This window comes from Strix uralensis, chromosome 1 (assembly GCF_047716275.1).
Source record: "Strix uralensis isolate ZFMK-TIS-50842 chromosome 1, bStrUra1, whole genome shotgun sequence".
Taxonomy (NCBI): domain Eukaryota; kingdom Metazoa; phylum Chordata; class Aves; order Strigiformes; family Strigidae; genus Strix; species Strix uralensis.
Window position 1 is genome coordinate 112424487 of NC_133972.1, and position 18161 is coordinate 112442647.

Consider the following 18161-nt stretch of genomic DNA (forward strand, 5'->3'; position numbering starts at 1 on the left):
TAAAGTACTCAGAAAAACTTTTCAATAACCAAATATTTTAGCATCATTTTACACTGACCTGTGTTGAATGCCTTCAGAGTCTTTTTTTTGATTTTTTTAAAAGAAATTTATTTCTTGCTGCAAATAGATGAGAGTCCATTCAAGAGAGAAACTTTCCTTAACCTGGTAAATAGAAATTAGATGAAATATTGTTTCAGTCACCACTTCAACTTGTTGTGGGAGTGGACACGATGTGGTTCTTGTGAGCTTGACCTGGAACTGTTGCTCTAGAAGACAAGTGCACTACTTAAAGCCATATATTGTACCAAGCATCAGCAGCAGCCCAGCTCACAGAGGGTCCCTTCAAACAGCTCTATATGGTGACAAGAGCCCTGCTTCCTTTCTCTTATCCAGCAGCGTTCGTCTGAACCATCTCAGCTGGAAACATGAAAGTTATAATGGGGTGAATTCAGAGAGGTAAAGCCTAGGGTATATAACAAGGGAGACAATTTTTGTAGCTACCATTTTTCTTCTGATTAACAGAGCTTTACATTTTGGTAGTGTAAAGCTGTGATCCCACAAGGACTGCTGCTTGCCTCTGTATGGCTGCCAGGTATATCTTCTCAGAAGTATATCTATGTCAAACATTCTTATCCTTCTCAGTGTTCCCTTCCTAGTATGAAGACAGCATTGAATAAAGACCACCAAGGTTTATACCTCATGTTTGTAACATTCAGTGTTTTCCTAAAGCCACAGTCACTGACACTAGGACAGCATGAGAATCACCTGTGAAAAAATTTGTTGGGGAGTGTGTTTGCTGAGAGAGAGATATGGAGAGAAAGGCTCCCAGACCTTTGCAAGGGAAAAAGTTTCCTCGTGACACCACATGAGGGGAGCCAATACAACTGGGAAACACTCCTGAAACCTATTTCTGCACATTAATAAAAGTAGCTTTAGTATTTGTTGCAGTTTCATTTTTGTATGAAAATTAATATACCTCAAATAAAAAAGAGATAGGAATACAAAATGATCTGGCCAGTGGGCTGAAGCCAATTGATACAGCAAGAGAGGGAGGAGTTTGTTCACTGAGGTTGAGGAAGGAAGGGAGGTAGTGTGAAGGGTGAAGAAAGAAAGAGAAAAATCAAGGTTCAAGCACTTGAAAAACTGAACTGAAGTTCTCTGAAGTGGACAAGTGAGGAAGACAGCACCCCAACAGTGTAAAGCCAGGTCTATCTGTACCTTTCCTTACTGAGGTTGGTCACAGATTTGGAGCCCATGTTCTTCAAGGTGCCCAGGCCTCATGCCATTCTCAAGGGTCTAGACCAACAAATCCTGCTAACTAAAATCAAAACAAAGCCTCTTCAAGGCATAAAGAGAATGTAGCCTGCAGAAAACATATGAAAATGCCAAAAGGCCATGTCAGTTATGGGAGATACTGAAGGCACCCATGTGCTTTTTAGACTCAGTCACTGAGATCACAGTCGTCTAATTCAAGGCAGCCAAACAGCAACAAATCATGGCCATGGCACAACTGGCTTGTTACAAAATAAAGCTGTTAGTCATACATTCTCAGCTTTCCTTCGTTGTCAATATGTTGTCACTAGGTGCCAACTCTTGCTTGAAGTTTTTGTTGTTGTTGTTATTTTACTTTCATGTCCAGGCTCTACATGTGAATAAATGTACATAGACATGCAGAGGAGAAAAACAAAAATAGCCGAAGAAAAGCAGAAAGTGTCAACTCTACCAAGGTGTAATTAATTTTTCATATTCCAGTCAGTAAGACATGCTTACAATAGAAAATATCTTTCAAAGAAATTAAAAATTATAAGCAATATGTTACCTGTAGATAAAAGATGACTCAAGAAAATTCTATTATAATTAAGATCACAATAAAATACTATTCAAGAGTCCTTTATTTTGCCCTTCAGTAGATCCATATTTTATGTCATTCTAGCAACAATGACTCACATCACAATCAAAAAACCTAAAATTTCATCAACTTTTCTGTTTAGGGACTAAAATTTTAGTAAGGTTACCTATTCAATTTTGTTCAGTCATTAAAGGGCAAAAATAAGATAATTAACAACTTCCTTTTGTTGTGAGCTCTGTAATGGAGATTTCTTACACAAGCACCACAGAAAGGTTCCATCTGTTGCATTGTGTGATGGCTGTTTTCACTAACAGGTTTATCATCTGTACAACTTGTTTAATGAGTGAAGGACATAGTCAGCTACATTTATGAAAATGAAATTTCTGTTAAACTTCAGTGTTGTATGGAAAATGCAAAAATCAGCAAAAGGAAGATCCTAATATTGATTTGGAATTAATAATTTCTGCCAGAAATTTTTGTGGTTATGAGTTTTTTATTCAAGGTCTTGTACTCCATGGAGAGAATATGGTCAAAGAATTACAGTGCAATGGAAGTTACCCAGGAACTCTGAGTTACTCAGCTGGTTCAATGTGCATGTCAAGAAAACCAAAATACTGTTGAAGGGTCTCCTTCATACCTATCTGATAAGATTTCCAAATACTGTATTATCTTACTTGGAAAGAAAAAGCAAAGGTTTTGGATTTACATGAGAAAAGAATTTTGTTTATTTTTTCCAACTATATCAGTTGTCTAATTAAATATGTTACCTCTGTCTATGTTTTTTCTCTCATATCCTTAAAAACAAAGTAGCTAAATCACAAGAAACAAAAATACTGCTTTTATTTTCCAGAAAGAAAACTTCTGTTCCAAAGGAACAAACAAGGCTGTGAGAAACAAAGATACACACCTGTATACAGTTGTTAACATCATGAAATCTTTGAAGCTGGAAATATACAATGAGAAAACAATTGAAAGAAACTGCATTCAAGACAAAGCAAAAACTGTATAATCTGATTATGATCATATTTACACAAGAAACATGGGAAACAATGAAGTAGTCACCTAATCATAATTGAAGCATCTTCTAGTAAAACTGCTGTTCAAAGTCAACTCATACTTACCTATTATCTTACTGACTGATAGTTTAAGAAGCAGCAAAGCAAATGAAACAGCTCAGGCAGGAATGCCATGGAAATAACTGAACAGTAGAGAAAAATTGTCTGCTTTTACTACGGTGACCTAGAAAAAGAAAACTTAGTTCCTGAATATAATCACTTAAAAAACTACTTTCTAGAAATAAAAGAATCTTTGCTATGTCCAACTTCAAGGATAATGCTGACAACTTCAATTCTACATTTCTTATCACTAAAATAGTTTTACAAACTTTCTTTAATATGATGGTAAGAAACTGCGGCATTGAACCAGACCTTTTTTGAAGCTGAAGCTGATTAAAAATGAGTTATGCATCTCTGTGATATAAATAACACTAAATTATTTGTCTTTGATGGTTATGAGTTTGATGTACTTCAACAAACAGAGTTTTCAGATGTGATTTGCAACTTCCCTAGGAAGTTATCAAGAAGATATCTTCCTTAATTAGTCAAATAAATGTGTCTCTTGCCAAAATACATAGCATATTTCACAAAACAAAATGTAATCAAAATTATCTAAAAGTTTTGCTATTTCCTGTACTAAAGCAGCACTGTTCTCAGAACCTAGAAAATCTTTCAGATGTCCCTGCCCTGACCTCCTACAGCAACCCAGGTGGATGGACCCTGCACCCTACCTGTATAGATATTGAGATGAGCCGTTGATCATTCTCCAGTTTGCTATTGAGACAGTCTCTGGCAAGACTTTCACCTCTCTGAGAGTACAGCAGATGAAAGTGCAGCAAGCAAATGTGGGCTACAAGGCTGCATGAATCACTGCAAAACAGCTGCTGACAGCAACATAAATGCTGATATCCCTAGAAAGGGAGTTGTGGCTGCTGTTCCTGGAAGATGACTTCCAAGTTCTGAGACCTGAAATGGCAAGCACTGATCATGATAACCTGTATGAACTGCTTACCAGGATATTCAAGGCTATGGATTAATGCAGTACTCTTGTTAATTTTAGCAAATGTCAGCTCTTCAGGGTGACACTGTGATGCAAAGGTGTCTGGTACAACTGAGCATACAATGTATCTGCATTTAGGAAGGGAAAAAACAAAACCAAAAGCAACCAAAAAACTATTGCGGATAGCAGTGGAATAAAGACCAGATAGTGCATAGCCTTGGAGGCCTCAGTTATGCACAGTGAATACCGTGGTGGATGTTCTGACCTACTTTGAAGCAGATCTTTAATCCAGGCAGTTTCCCACTGGATTGGAACCAGAGTGCAGAAACAGGTGACTGTCACCTCAGTGCCAGTGGCAATGCAAGAGCAGTGCCAGTTAGCAGACCATTCTTGATCAACCCAATATGGAGAATAATCTGATCCTACAACAGGTACTTTAATACAGACCTACAGCTATCAGGTGTGATAATTATCTCATTACCAGTAGGCTCCAGAAACTCAGCTATATTTATGTGCATCAGGGATATCTAAGATGGAGCTGACACTGACACCAGCTCAACCAAAGTCCAGGCATACAAGTCACTGTTGAGCCACGGCACAACCATCCCAGGTATTTCCAGCACCCATTGATGTACTCTTGATAAATCAGACACTAACAGGAATGAAGCCAAAGGGAAATGGGCATAAGGTTATCCTCCAGGTAAATGTGACTTCATGGTGTAGTATAGGATGATTGTGACTCTTCTCTGTCATTTTTGTTGATCAAGACATTAAGAATGATCAGTAAGGTCTGACAAGTAGCAGACTGCTTATCCTTATATATAGTATGATAAACCCTGTAGGGGCAAGGCATAGAGTGGGCTTAGATGAGAGCAAAGAATGGACATGATATTGAAAAAGCAGTGTGGATTGTGAAGTCACAGAAGACAGGAAAGGAGAGTGCTGTAAAACCGTAATTAGATTGAAGGAAGAGGTGTCAGTCCTATGTCCATGCACACTGGTACAGTCATTATGCCATTGCTTGTCCAACTGTACAGAGGAGATAAAGAACTCACTTATGCTTTGAGAAATTTACAGAGCCTAGTGAAATATTTGGAGAACACCTTGAGATGACATCTGACAGATGAGTGTACCCCAAATATACAGTAGCTGTACAGTTCCACAAGAATTTCAGGGTTGTTTTACACTGAAAAAGTGCTACTGGAGCATAAGGCAAATTATAAAAATTTTTCAAGCTGATCAATAATAAGTATTTATTTTTAACCAACTGTTCACTGTAGTCTACAATAATCTGTTACACGTATTTTTTGATACATTGCAACATTTCTTTTCAAATGCATCAAACATTGATTTTTAATAAGAGAGATTATGTAGGGTAATGACAAGATGCAAATATAGTGAAAGTGAGGTTAATTTGAAACTTGTTAGGTTGAATAAAATAGGACTTAAAATTGCAATGCCAATGTTGATTGCACATTGCTGCAATAGTGCCAAAGTACATGCAAAGCACACAACTAATAGTGTTAAAGTTGCAAGACTGATTTTGAATTAATTGATTTGTAAACAGATTGAAATACATTTATAATAGATCTTTCAAAACTGTATTGCCAATGATATGTATCAATCTGGCATTTTGCTCTAAAATGGCTAAGTGTTGCTTTTCAAGCTTTGAATAATTGGGCTCAGTGGAGCGATTAGTCAGAAACTAACCTTTTTGGTAACAAAGTGAAATCAGAAAATAGGCAATAACTTAGTGTTCAAGTGAATTAAAAAAACTTCTCTAAGTACAGACACTTGCAAAATTGCACCTATCCAGCAGAATAATATCTAATTTAACACAGTTACTAAAGATAAATGATTTTTCCTGATCAAATTATATCAGGATGAATAATTTTATACTATATAATTGGTGAGCTGGATAATTCAATAAACCCATTTGCTATGGTTGACTTCCTTTCACAAGTAGAAATTCTGTAATGAGGAAGGCAGTTTTGTCAAAACAGCTGCCAAATGGCCATAGCATAATAAAAAAAGCCTATTAATCAGAAAATTAATTAAACTTTCTGTGTGTGTAAAACCTGCTGCATACTGAGAAAATGTGAATGGCCTGACAACAACATTTGTAACAATTTATTCATTGGAGAATTGTAGGAAACAACTAATGTATTGCAACAATATACAAATACAGCTATTCTACAGGAAGAAAAGGTCTTCATTTCTAACATTAATTGGCTAGGAAAACAATAGAAACAAACTAAATATTTCTATTCCTTTTCTTTCTAATCTCTGTATAAATACTGTAGGGTACCATTCCTCTTGTCTTGTCTAAAGTGAAGAATACTCCTAGCAAAGAAGACCAGACTAAAATGCAGTTGCAACATGGGTGGTGGGTATCGGACTGCTGGCATCTCTCAGAATGGACTAGTATTGTGGAATGGGCTGGGACCAAGGTATTCTGCATTGTTTGATACTGAATGATCTACACAACATCTTTGAATGCTTCTGAAAATAGTTTCTAAGGTTTCTTCACATTTGTTAAAACAGTTGATCGATTCTTGACATTTAAGCTGGATAATACTCATTGAAGGCTCCACTTTGAAAGCAATGTTGTTAACTTTCCTAAAACTGGGCATTACCTTAAAGCTTGAACTGACATGGTGGGTTTATGACATTAAGAATCTGGATTACAAACTTTTGGGGGGGATTTTATAAACCTATGACAGTAAACACTAAGATAGACATTCGTCTCTGTACACTGATCTGAGAAAAAAAAGTGAGGTAATAGTCTTAAATCTAATATGGAATAAACATAGTTGGGCATGTGGTCAGTGTTGAATAGATGTATTTTATATAATTTAGTATTGAGTGGTAGAATTCTATCTCTAAGGACAATATCCATTATTTTGGAAATTAATATGGAAATTCTGAGGTGTTTGTTCCTTTACTTCAGATAGAATAAATCTTCAATGGATGTGTTGCACATCATCTTCTATGGTAATAAAATGTGCCCTAATTTTTTTGGCTATATAATCGCAGAATATTGCAAAAAAGAGTTCCAAAAGCTTCTAATGAATTTAGACCCCCTCACTCCTTTGAAAATCAATGAGACTAAAGCAGGTAATGGCCTTAAGCACTTTCCTTATATCTGCATAATTGAGTTTGAAATAAATGAAAGAAGGAAATTTCATGGCCTGATGTGCGGTGCCTGCTACTTTTAAATAACATTCAGCATAATTACTTCTTTTTATTTCACATTCCTTGTTTCTTTTTTAAGGCAGCACTGAGCAAGGACAGGATGATACAGTTGTGAGGAACCCCAGGTCTGTGGTCCTTATCAACTGGAAATGAACTCTGACTTTAGGAAAGCACTGATTATTTCCAAAAGAGTACATCTGAAATGCCCTTTCGTCTCAGTACCAGATGTTCTTTCCATACCATGTATTTGATTTGCCGTAACAAGAAAATTTCTGTTTAGAGAACTATGTCTGGTTGGATGGATAGAATGCCTAAATTATTTTCTGTGTTGCATAGCTAATAAAGTAAAATGATCCAAGTATTTCCATAGTACTATCTAAGAAAAGATGAAATCAGAGTTATATGGAACAGGTTAAACGTAACATCTGAATTATTTTTTATCTCCACATTTTCTTAAGGGAAATGGTTTATTCATACGTAGTTAGTACTTGAAAAGCCCATATATATTTCCTCCATACAGGTCAAGATCATGCTGAAATAATGTGAAGTCACCTCTGAGTTTCGATAGAACATTTTATTATGACTGCAGTATCAGAACAATAGGAAATTGAAAATGAATATAGAAAAAAGCCATTGTGGAGACAACACAGCAAACAAATCGCATTAATGAGCAATAGCTTTTGTGAATGTGTTCCACTTGGAATATTTTAAAACTGTGTCTCCAGCTGCTGAAATAGAGTGTTGAGCTGAAGCCGTGAAAACCACTGAATCATTCATTAGCTTGCCGGAGGTAGAAGGTGGTTAGATGACACAGTGGGTTAATGCACAAGCTTTTCAAGCTGGAGGCAAGTTATGTCTAGATTTAGGTCACAAGTGAGACACATTCAGTGGTATCAGCTTGCTTTCTATGGATAATTCGTCACTTGCACAGATATATTTTATGATTAACAATCTGTTCCAACGTGAAAAAAGACAGACACAGTGAGAATATTGCAATCAGGATTAAGAGGCTGTGTAGACAAGGATTCAAAGTGACTGCCTACATGTTGACTAGCTCCTTCCAAAACTACTTCTCCATTCAGAATCTTAAAGAAATTACATAAAACACGTCTTCCTCTCAAAATACAGAAACATTTAAATGTTTGTTTTTAAAATAACACTAAAATCAGAAAAAAAAAAATTATTGCATATGTGAGAAACAAAAAAACAAGCCTGCAAGAAACATGGACTGAGAAAAACAACCTGAGAAAGAGATAAAAGTTGAGGCCCTCCAAGCTAAGGAATGCCTCAAACACTCACAAGATGAAACTATAGTCATGGGGTGGATGGTGTGGAGTTTGAAGCTGATAAGGCTGCCAGGATAGCACAGGATGCAGCTGGAGCAGGGAACCCTGAGGAGACAGGATGGTTCTGCTCTGGTGCATCTGGCCAAATTTCAAGGGCCATCTGTCCGGTGAATGACCTTTGCTTCATTATCCACAAAATGCATATTAAAGTTAACATCCTTCAATATGCTAATGAAGGCTAACATGATTGTGCTAATTACATCACTCCATGAAACACCTTATCCCTCCCCATACATGGGATACGTAGGTATGTGGGTCAACCCAGAGGACGGACCTAAGGAAAGTGTGTATAAATTGAGGGGGAGGAAAGGGTGGGGGCGGGGCAGGCCTGGAGAGGGCAGTGAAACAAAGAAGTCGGCTGCCTCCTGGAACCCTCACTGGCAGGATCGACACGGAAGCCCAGACCAGCGATCTCTATTCCTCTATTCCCTCTATCTCCCTCCTTTCCCTTTTCCCCTTTTTCCTTCACTACCATTAAGAAATGCAAGGCATACTATATTGCTTGCCACAACTCACTATATACTTAGCCAATTATCGTGTGTCCAATTAGTACATTGTGGGTAGTTAATAAATGTTTGGACTTTGAGACTTGTCTCACCGTTGTCTGCTCCGTTGGGGATTTGCGAATCTGAGTCACTTGTCTCCCTCATCTGAGTGGGACGTGACAGCATAGAATCACAATTTTATATGAAGCAGGTAAATGAATCTCCAAATTTTACATCTTTTGGGGTAATCAAAATAGGCATTTAGACTCTAAAATGCTAATAGCACCTAAATGAATACATAAATATACATGTACAGCATAAGAGATATGTAGACATGAGATATGATTAGGAAATCTCTGCCATTGTCATCTAGGAGATGAGTACTCTGGGTAGATAGAGTACAGACTTTTTGCTACACAGGTATTCTTTGCTTCAAGGCTAAAATAAACAAAGCTGTGCTGCTGGAAAGCCAGTGAAGTGAAACTCATGCTGCTCTCAGCTGTTGTTGCCATAGGCTAGAAGGTGACTGGGTGGCATCTGTGTGTGTGTGTGTGTTCAGGGTGTGCATGGTGTGGTACATGTGCACTGGAAAAGGAGGGGGGCAGATGGAGCTGAGAAAATAGAAAACTGATGGCCATCAAGAATATTGTATGCCTCTTGTTGCTCAAATGTTGGTCTTTTATCTTTTCCATCTCCTCACTCCTTGAGGAAGTCAAGATAGCTACAGAGAAGTGAGAAGGACTACTTTGATGTATCATTTGTACACTGGAGCATAAGATATGATTTCCTGGTATTCAGCTTCAGAAACAGGGAGTTTGAAGTCACAGGTCTAGGTTAGCTGAATCATTTGCTTCCAGGACACTTAATAAACATGTAACAGTAACATGTTGTTCCAGAGAGCTTATAGTCTGAGATCAGAACCAGCAGAATCAACACAAAGCAGTCTGTAGGCTGCACCAGAATGTATTGAAAAATGTCTGTTATTGTGCAGTATTATAAGCTTTTGTTTTTGTCAGATTTCTCAGGACAACACTACAATTAACCTGTAAAATTGTGATGCTCTGTCCAGAGGAATTTTTGGTTCTATGTCATTATCCTTTAATTCACCACAGAAGACATCAGAAACTCTTAGCCTTTCATTTACATAACTTCAGTGTTTATTTATTCTGAATTCAAAGGCAAAATGTAACATCCTTCTGCTTATCTCCAACCATTTAACAATCTTCTTGGGAGCTTTGAATGACATATAGAGTAACACTGTTTTGCAAAGTAGAAGTTTTACAAATTAATTCCACAACTGTGAGTTTATGAGCCCAAAGTAAACTCTTTATCAATTTATTTGGGAAGTTTTCAATTGGATTAAACTCTTGGTTGTAAGTCTGTGAAAGAAGAGTCCTTTTAGGTGGAATGTTTTTCTGATGGATTCCTGGCATGAAGCAGGTATTTTTTAAAGAAACATGTTGGCTTTTCTTTTTTTTTTTTTAAGAGAAAATGTTATTTTTTAGTTCACTACAAGCCGCATCAATGTAATAGCCTACTAAGAAAAAATCAATATAGAGAACAAAAGTAAAGAATCCATGGGATAGCTCTTTTATGCCTCTCTCTCTTATGTCTCAGGCCCCATTTTGGAGAATAAAATGAGCTCTCAGGGTTCTTAGCAAGTTCAAAGTGCAGGATAAAATCAGCATTTCCTTTTTAGATACATTACAATACACATGATTCATTTATTTCCATGTCCATCTATTTGCTATCATGATTACTCATAAAATTAACTAGATATAAGCTTTGGTTTAGGCCACCTCAGTGGTCACTGGTAAAAGTAGATTCTGAATCTATAAATTCTGAATTGCTTTCTGAACAACTTGTTGACACTGTTGAGCAAATAGATGTTTATTTAGAAAGTTAAAGCAGGTGCTCTAAAGGAAATAGATTAATACCTGTATTAGTATGTAGAAAGTATGAAAGTTAGCTGATGAGCCATATGTACATAGCTTTTAAAAATATGAAAACCTTGCTTTCCACCTTTAAGTTGCTAAGCACTCTTCCAAATGGTGGAAAAGGAAGGGAAAATACTTCTCTGTTTTCAATTTCAAGACATCTTTTTCTTGTTCGTGGGCTTATCTAAGGTGTCATAATGGTTTAACAAAATTTAAATATGATTTATGTTTTTTGTAGATGCTGTTTTACAGTTATAGGAGGACTGAACTCTTAATTAAATGCATAATTAAAATATTATTTTGGAGTTTCGTAAACTTTATCTGCCTAACCATCGTTGTCAAAATTGTTGTAACACCTTTCTATAACATTTATTAAACGGTTTTGAAATATTTGGAGAAAAGAACTGTTCCTGAAAAGAATCAGGTTTTCATATTACAACAGCATTAGCAAGACACAATGAAATGACATGTAAATAAAAAATATCACAAAAAATATGGAAAAGTAATGAATTAAACCTGTCTTGACCTAACCTGTCTTAATTTTGGAGCTCTTCAACCTGTGATTACTTTTTATGGCAACTTCAATGTTCCCATAGCAAATAGATAACGGATAGAGTTTTGTAATGCTGTCTAAAATAATTATTAATGAAGTTTTGATACAGGATTTTTACTGACATGCTTACAATACTACCTCCAGAAAAGAGAAGAAGATTCCCAATATGCATTTGCCTCTATTGCACCTGTCATTTTGCCCCCAATTACATGTATAACTGTGTTTCAATATGCCAAATCTTTCATGCTAATCTAGAATGAGAACTAACTGGAAAAAATGGGCCCTCCCCTCTCTGAGCTCCTGATTAGAATCTCTTCTTGGAATCATCCACAGTGGAGGAAGCAGGGCAAGAATATGGATTAACCATAGTAATGATTTTGACCTGGACCAATTGGCACCCATAAAGGCTGCAGGTCAGCTCCAGGAATTTTACAAAACAGACATCAATGTTGTGTCTGAAAGAAGATAGGTAAGTGTTAAAAAGGCTGAGCAAAGCATTCATTTACTTTTAGATTATTTCCATCGCACAATCATCATCCCTTCCCTTCACCTCACCATCTTCTCTGCTAAACAGCAGAGGCCAAAGGGCAAGCACTTGCCACTCAGTGGCCCGAGGAAATTAAATGGGGAATGGCTGAGGACCTTTACCTTTATGGGACTTCATAATTTCTCCAAATATTTGTAGGCAGCCTTCAGAAAAGGAGACATCTGCCTTCTCAGATGAAACAACTTGATGAGTGGATGAGATTAGAGCCATTGATGTCATCTGCCTTGATTTTTGCAAAGCTTTTGACATGGTCTCTCACAACATCCCCCTAGACATGTTGTCAAGCTCTCTGATAGACAGATGGACTACTATTTGAGTAGAAACTCATCTAAACTACCAAGCTCAAAGGGTGGTGGTAAATGCATCAAAGTCCTACTGGCAGAAATCAGATGTAGAGTTTCCCAGGAGATTCTCCTGGGTCAGATGCTGTTGAGTGTCCTAAATTATCTTGATGATGGGACTGAATTCACACTCACCAGGTGTGTGGATGACACTGAAGTGGCAGGACAGGCAGATGCGGTGTAAGGAAGAGCCAGCATGCAGAGAAACTACAGCAGGCTGGAAAACTGCACCAAGAGTTGCATAAGGTATTACAGAGAAGCACAAGTCCTGCACACCTGAAACAGTATAATTCCAAGCAGAAGCACAGGCTAGGATCTGGCTCAATAGTGTTTTATCACTTCACAACAGTCATTTGGTTCTATCAGTGAGAAAGAGAAGTGGCTGCCATATCTCTGCTAATCTCATTTCCATGCCACCACTCATGTAGTCTCCCTCATATCATTCAGGACAAATGAAAACATGAGCAGCTCTGGTAACCTGAGAGACTCTGAATGTGTGACTATGTTCAAGGTGGAAGTCTTTCATGTGTGCTGCTGTGCAGTTCTCTTTCTGGACATGTCCTCTCCAATTCACCGGGGCTCAGTCACATGCCCATCAGTGACTCAGGCATAAACCCCAAGTCCCTAAGGCACATGAACATCAACTGTTTTTCACCAGGAGAAGTGACATCAATTCCCTGTTGGAGACTGTTGAGAGACGCAAAGAGACAGAAGGGACCAAGCTGTGAGCTGTGAGAGAGAAAGATAGTATGTGTATCCTTGCCATGAAGGTGCTTTTAGACTCTGCCTTGTTTGAGACTCCTGCTGTCCTGGTTAGCAGGAGAAGAAAGCTGAGGGTGAGGAGTGAAAGGAGACAATCACAAACTAACACTGAAAATGTCCTCATTCATAGGAAAAGAACGGATGAAGAGATGAAGAGAGGGGACTTGACAACTGTTATATAAAGTAAGGAACAACTGGAAAAATAAGAAAATCTGAAACAATAATCTCTTGTTTATATTATATTAACTTTTTTAATTGGTCTCTCCTTTCATTACCATACTTAATTATTGGTACTAGAAAAAAAGTGAGGACGGATGTATTGCTTTGTGTGGCTTTTTGTGTGCATAGTCAGGTCACATAATAAGTGTACCAGCGGCTTTTACTTAAAATGAAACCCATAAAAATTTGCAAGAAGAAAAAATTTGTTCCATGAATAAGCAGAACTCAGTTCAAGATAGATTTTCAGCCTTGACAAAGTAAGAGGCTGAAATTCAGTAGGGATAACAGAGCTCTTGTTTTCCTAAAGTTTTATTTTGTTTTTTAAGTTTCTTAGGAAACAGAGAGGAAAAAAGATCCAGTAAAAGGTAATTTGTTCATCATATACAATCTGTTAAATTCTAACTAGTTCTGGTCTATTAAGAATAGATACTTAGCGTATCTCTGGAGTACTGTCCAAATATGCTCCCTCATGAAAAAAGGCAAAGGATTAAAACAGTTCACTTTAAAACACCTGGGTGGAAAAGCAAAAACTAAGACTTTTAAAGACTTATTTTCAAATAGCAAAGAAAAAAAAATGAAGATGGAAAATAAAAATACTCACAAAAACTTGTGCACTGGAAGCATATGCAGTTGCATATTAATGATGGCATCTGTTATGCACTGCCTCAAGTTCCCTTAACCACAGAATGTTACATAACCACTGTCAGGAGCTTTAAAAGACTTCCATTAATTTGTGATGGCAGCAATTAACAAGGAGGGTGTTGATACTTACTGGTGCTCAAGCTGTCAATTTCTGGCTATTTTTCATTTGGATTCTTTGTAAACTCTCGTGGTTGTTTACACAAGGATATCACTGCATCTAGGTAGAAAACAAAATTTTTCTTACTGGTATGAGTTAGTCAAGAGAGAGCTGAAATTTGTGTTAGGAACAGCTAAGGTATTTTGCTCAGAATAAAATCAATACCATAGTATGTAAATCAGTACATACAGAAAAATTAGGAGGTGCTTGTTTGGTAAAACACATTTCTGTCTGAGCCCATCTCAGTTATTGCATGTTACACGCTGACATGTACTCTATGTAATTTGGCAATGTCAATAGTATGAAGTCTTTCTGTTTAACAGATCTTGGTGAAATATATTTACTTTCATATCTTTTCATAAGGAAAAGCCAATTAGTCAGAATTGAAAGCTCCTTAATGAAAACATACTATTTTTTTACAAATAGCTTATCTGAGAAGGTTTCTCTGGTCAAAGACTGAGATTGTGCCCAAGGAAATGCAGTGACTTGAAGCTACGGGACTTGAAGCTACAGGACATGAAAGTATACTTTTCATGTAAGAATAAAACTCAATAACTGCCTTGACAACATTTCTATGTCCTGCTTTAGGGTTAGTTGCTCATCACATCACATGAAGAACATGGAAGAGGTCAAGAAACAGTACAGAACAACATTACCATTACACAAGATAGCAGTGAAGCACTGTTGTTATTTTCCAATACAGGTGATGCTCTGGAGAGGATAGCATGGACCTCAGTCTCCTTAAAGTTCTGCTGGAAATGGCATCCAATATCAGGGAGCTGTAGTTATGCCCAGCTAAATACCTGGTCATTTAAGTTACCAGATTCAGTCGTCCTATTATGAAATGTCAATTCAGATTGGCGTTTTGAGATAATTAGTCATTTGATAAAATTACAGTATGCTCCACTATCTTGAATCACTGGCAGTGTTTTGAAATCATTTAGTAGTTCACACATCTATTATAAATATAATATTAGCCTATATTTAAAATATTTTTGTGTGACAAAGTTCTGCAAATCTTTTATGTACTGCAAACATATGAAACTGAAGCACATCCCCTTCTGGAATTAGAGGGCAACAGCTGAGCTGTGTGAACTATGTTGCATAATGCTAAAAGGAGAGAAAACTTTTCCAGGGAGAGCAGAGAAAATTCCTTCAGCTACAAAGAACAGCAATGGGATCTTTTTTATGACCACATAAAATACAAAATCATAGAGGTCTTATCTGAAAGATCCATGACACAATAAACTACACGCTACTCAGTATTTTCTGCCTCAGTCATATTGCTAAGTTAAACTGGTACTATCAGAAATTTAACTTTTGATTCTGTGGAATGTATTTCAAGCTTAGCATAAAAAATACAGTGATCTGTCCCAGTTAGATCTCCAGGCTGCACTGCTTGATAACATTAGTTAAAAAATACATGATGAATTGAAGAGTTCCCATCACCTACACTGGTTTTCACAATCTATACTTAAACATTCTGTGCCTATAGTATTCTAAGATAATCAGAAATAATATTTCTTGGGTTTTGTGGGCTTTTTTCCCCTCACTGGTAAAATGCAATAATTTCCAAAGCTCAGTTTTAACTATCACTACATAACAGTGTGCTATAGTATTATACTATATGAAGTATTGAAATAGCATTTGGAGCCAGGAAGTCCTAAAGAACTGATGGAGCTGTGATGGGATTGTGCCACTATTGCTCTGGGTGGTAAATGGGAATATGAGTATGAACATCCTTCTGCCTGCAGAGTGTAGTAGAAGAGGGTAAAAGTAGGGTGTCTCTCAAAGATCTTTCTTTGTTAAAATAGTGTCTTGGGGGATACTGACAAATGATATGAATTTGTTAATGAAGCCAGGTGTCATTCTTACACTGATGTCATGCAGGGATTTAAAACTGTCTATCCTGCACCTCAGAGTACAACACATGTTTTAATCGTATAGCTTTGGCTGTCAGTGTAGGGGGTATGCCCTTTGCATAGCTGAAGTACCTCTTTCTGTACCAGACACTGACCTGGGTAGGCTAATGTTAAGATGAGGAATCATATCTGCAAGAAACTGAACATCCTGGATTGCACTGTAGACCTACCCACAGATAGCTGGGGGGCCAAGGCAGGCAAAAACTGTCTATTAATCTTCACAAAAACTTTTTGAATGTAACATACCTAAACCCCCTATACAGATACTGTTTCACATGATTAATTAACTTAGTATTTCAGTTGTACAACAACATCTGGGAAGAAAACTACTAAAGGAATATATTGGTACTCAGAGGCTAAATCTACATCTATACAGAACTTTGTATGCCAACTGCATGAGACTCCAGTCCATGCAGTGTTCAGACTAGCACATTTTAATAGCAGCCTTTTCGGTTTCCAGACTCTGAAGAATTACAGCTAGTTCTTCCTTGGGGGTTCTCCAGAATAGGGGCAGGAGTACATCAAGAACTGCTCCTGAATGCTGCAATATTCAGGGATGCAGTGCAAGAAAGACTTCAATTAACTGGAATAAGTTCAGGAGAGAGCCACCAAGACACTGAGAGAGGCAACATGCATTGTAGCACTTGCCCTGTGGGGAGAGACTGAAGGACCAGGACTGGTTCAGCATGGAGAAGGGATGTCTTCAGGGGCACCTTACAGCAGCTCCTCAGTGCCTGTTGGGAGGTGATTTAGGAGATGAACATGGGCTTTTGACAATGGTGCATGATAAGAGAACAAGAAATAACTGCCATGAACTGGAGCAAGACAGGTTCTGACTGGATATAAGGATATAAGATCTTTATATATCCTTATCCCTGAGAACAGCCCAATAGTGGGACAAACTGCCCTGAGAGGCTGTGCAATCTCCAGCTGTGAAGGTTTTCAAGACCCAGCTGGACAAAGCCCTGAGCAACAAAACTAGACCCCAGAGCTGACCCTGTTGTGAGCAGGAAGCTGGACTGGAAACTCCTGAGATCCCTTCCACCTAGAATTATCCTATTATCTTATGATCCTATAGGTGTAGCTATTTCAGACTTGATGACATGCACATTCAAATTCACAACTGAATTTGTTCAAACTTTGTTCTTACTGAGATCAATCAGACTCTAATTTTAGCCGACTTTTTAAACCTCTCTTTCAGCAAAGAAAGAAAGGAAAAAAACACACTGAATTTAATGTTGATGTGAGAATTTCAAATAATGCTTCTACAGTTCCATGTCCCTGAAAAGAAATCTTTGCCTTTGGTAGTAGTTGCAAAAATGGTGGCAAATCAAAGGTAGCTCTTGAATGGCTCCTGTCCAGAGCACAAAAATGTCTGGCAAATGTTAGGCAATTATAGGTTTTGTTCAGTGTAAGCATAGCTTTTTAAGTCAACACTCAAGGTGCATATTGAGATCTGTGTCCAGGACCCTGTAGACAAATATGTCTACTTTCTACAGAGTTCTGGCCAGGATTACTCTTTCAGTCAGCTTCAGAGCTCTAAGTCACTGAGAATTAAAAACACTTGGTGATATTTTGTATACCTACAAATATCTGTTGTCTTTTTTTAAGAATTCAGGGCAGGAAGAAACTTTCATCAAAAAAATCCAACAATCAGGGCAGGAAGAAACTTTCATCAAAAAAATCCAACAAACCCTAACCAGAAAAAAATCCCAAAACAACAAACAAAAAAACCCTCAAAATGCTCTACTGAATAAAGTATACCCCTCAAAGAGCCTGCAGAAATACAACTAAAATTGAAAGTTGCTTCTGGTAGCAGATATATTAAACTTTGAGTATACAAAGAGACTTTCTCAGATAAAAATGCTGATCACATCGTCAAAACCAAGAATAATATCTAGATTATCTACTGTATTTTGAAACATTGTTTTTCTACTTTTTATCTACTACTTACAATTTCTTACTTGCTAAAATGTGTTTGTTTTTAATGTTACTATTTCTCTGTTGCTCCCTCTCTCCTATGCATTTGAAAATGTGCTCTTTAATATCCCAATATTAATGCTTATGGATGCCAATGAAGTTACCTTTTTGGAGAGTGTTCTCTCTTTATTTCCTATTACATTGACAAAGAAAAAATAATTCAGTCAGAGA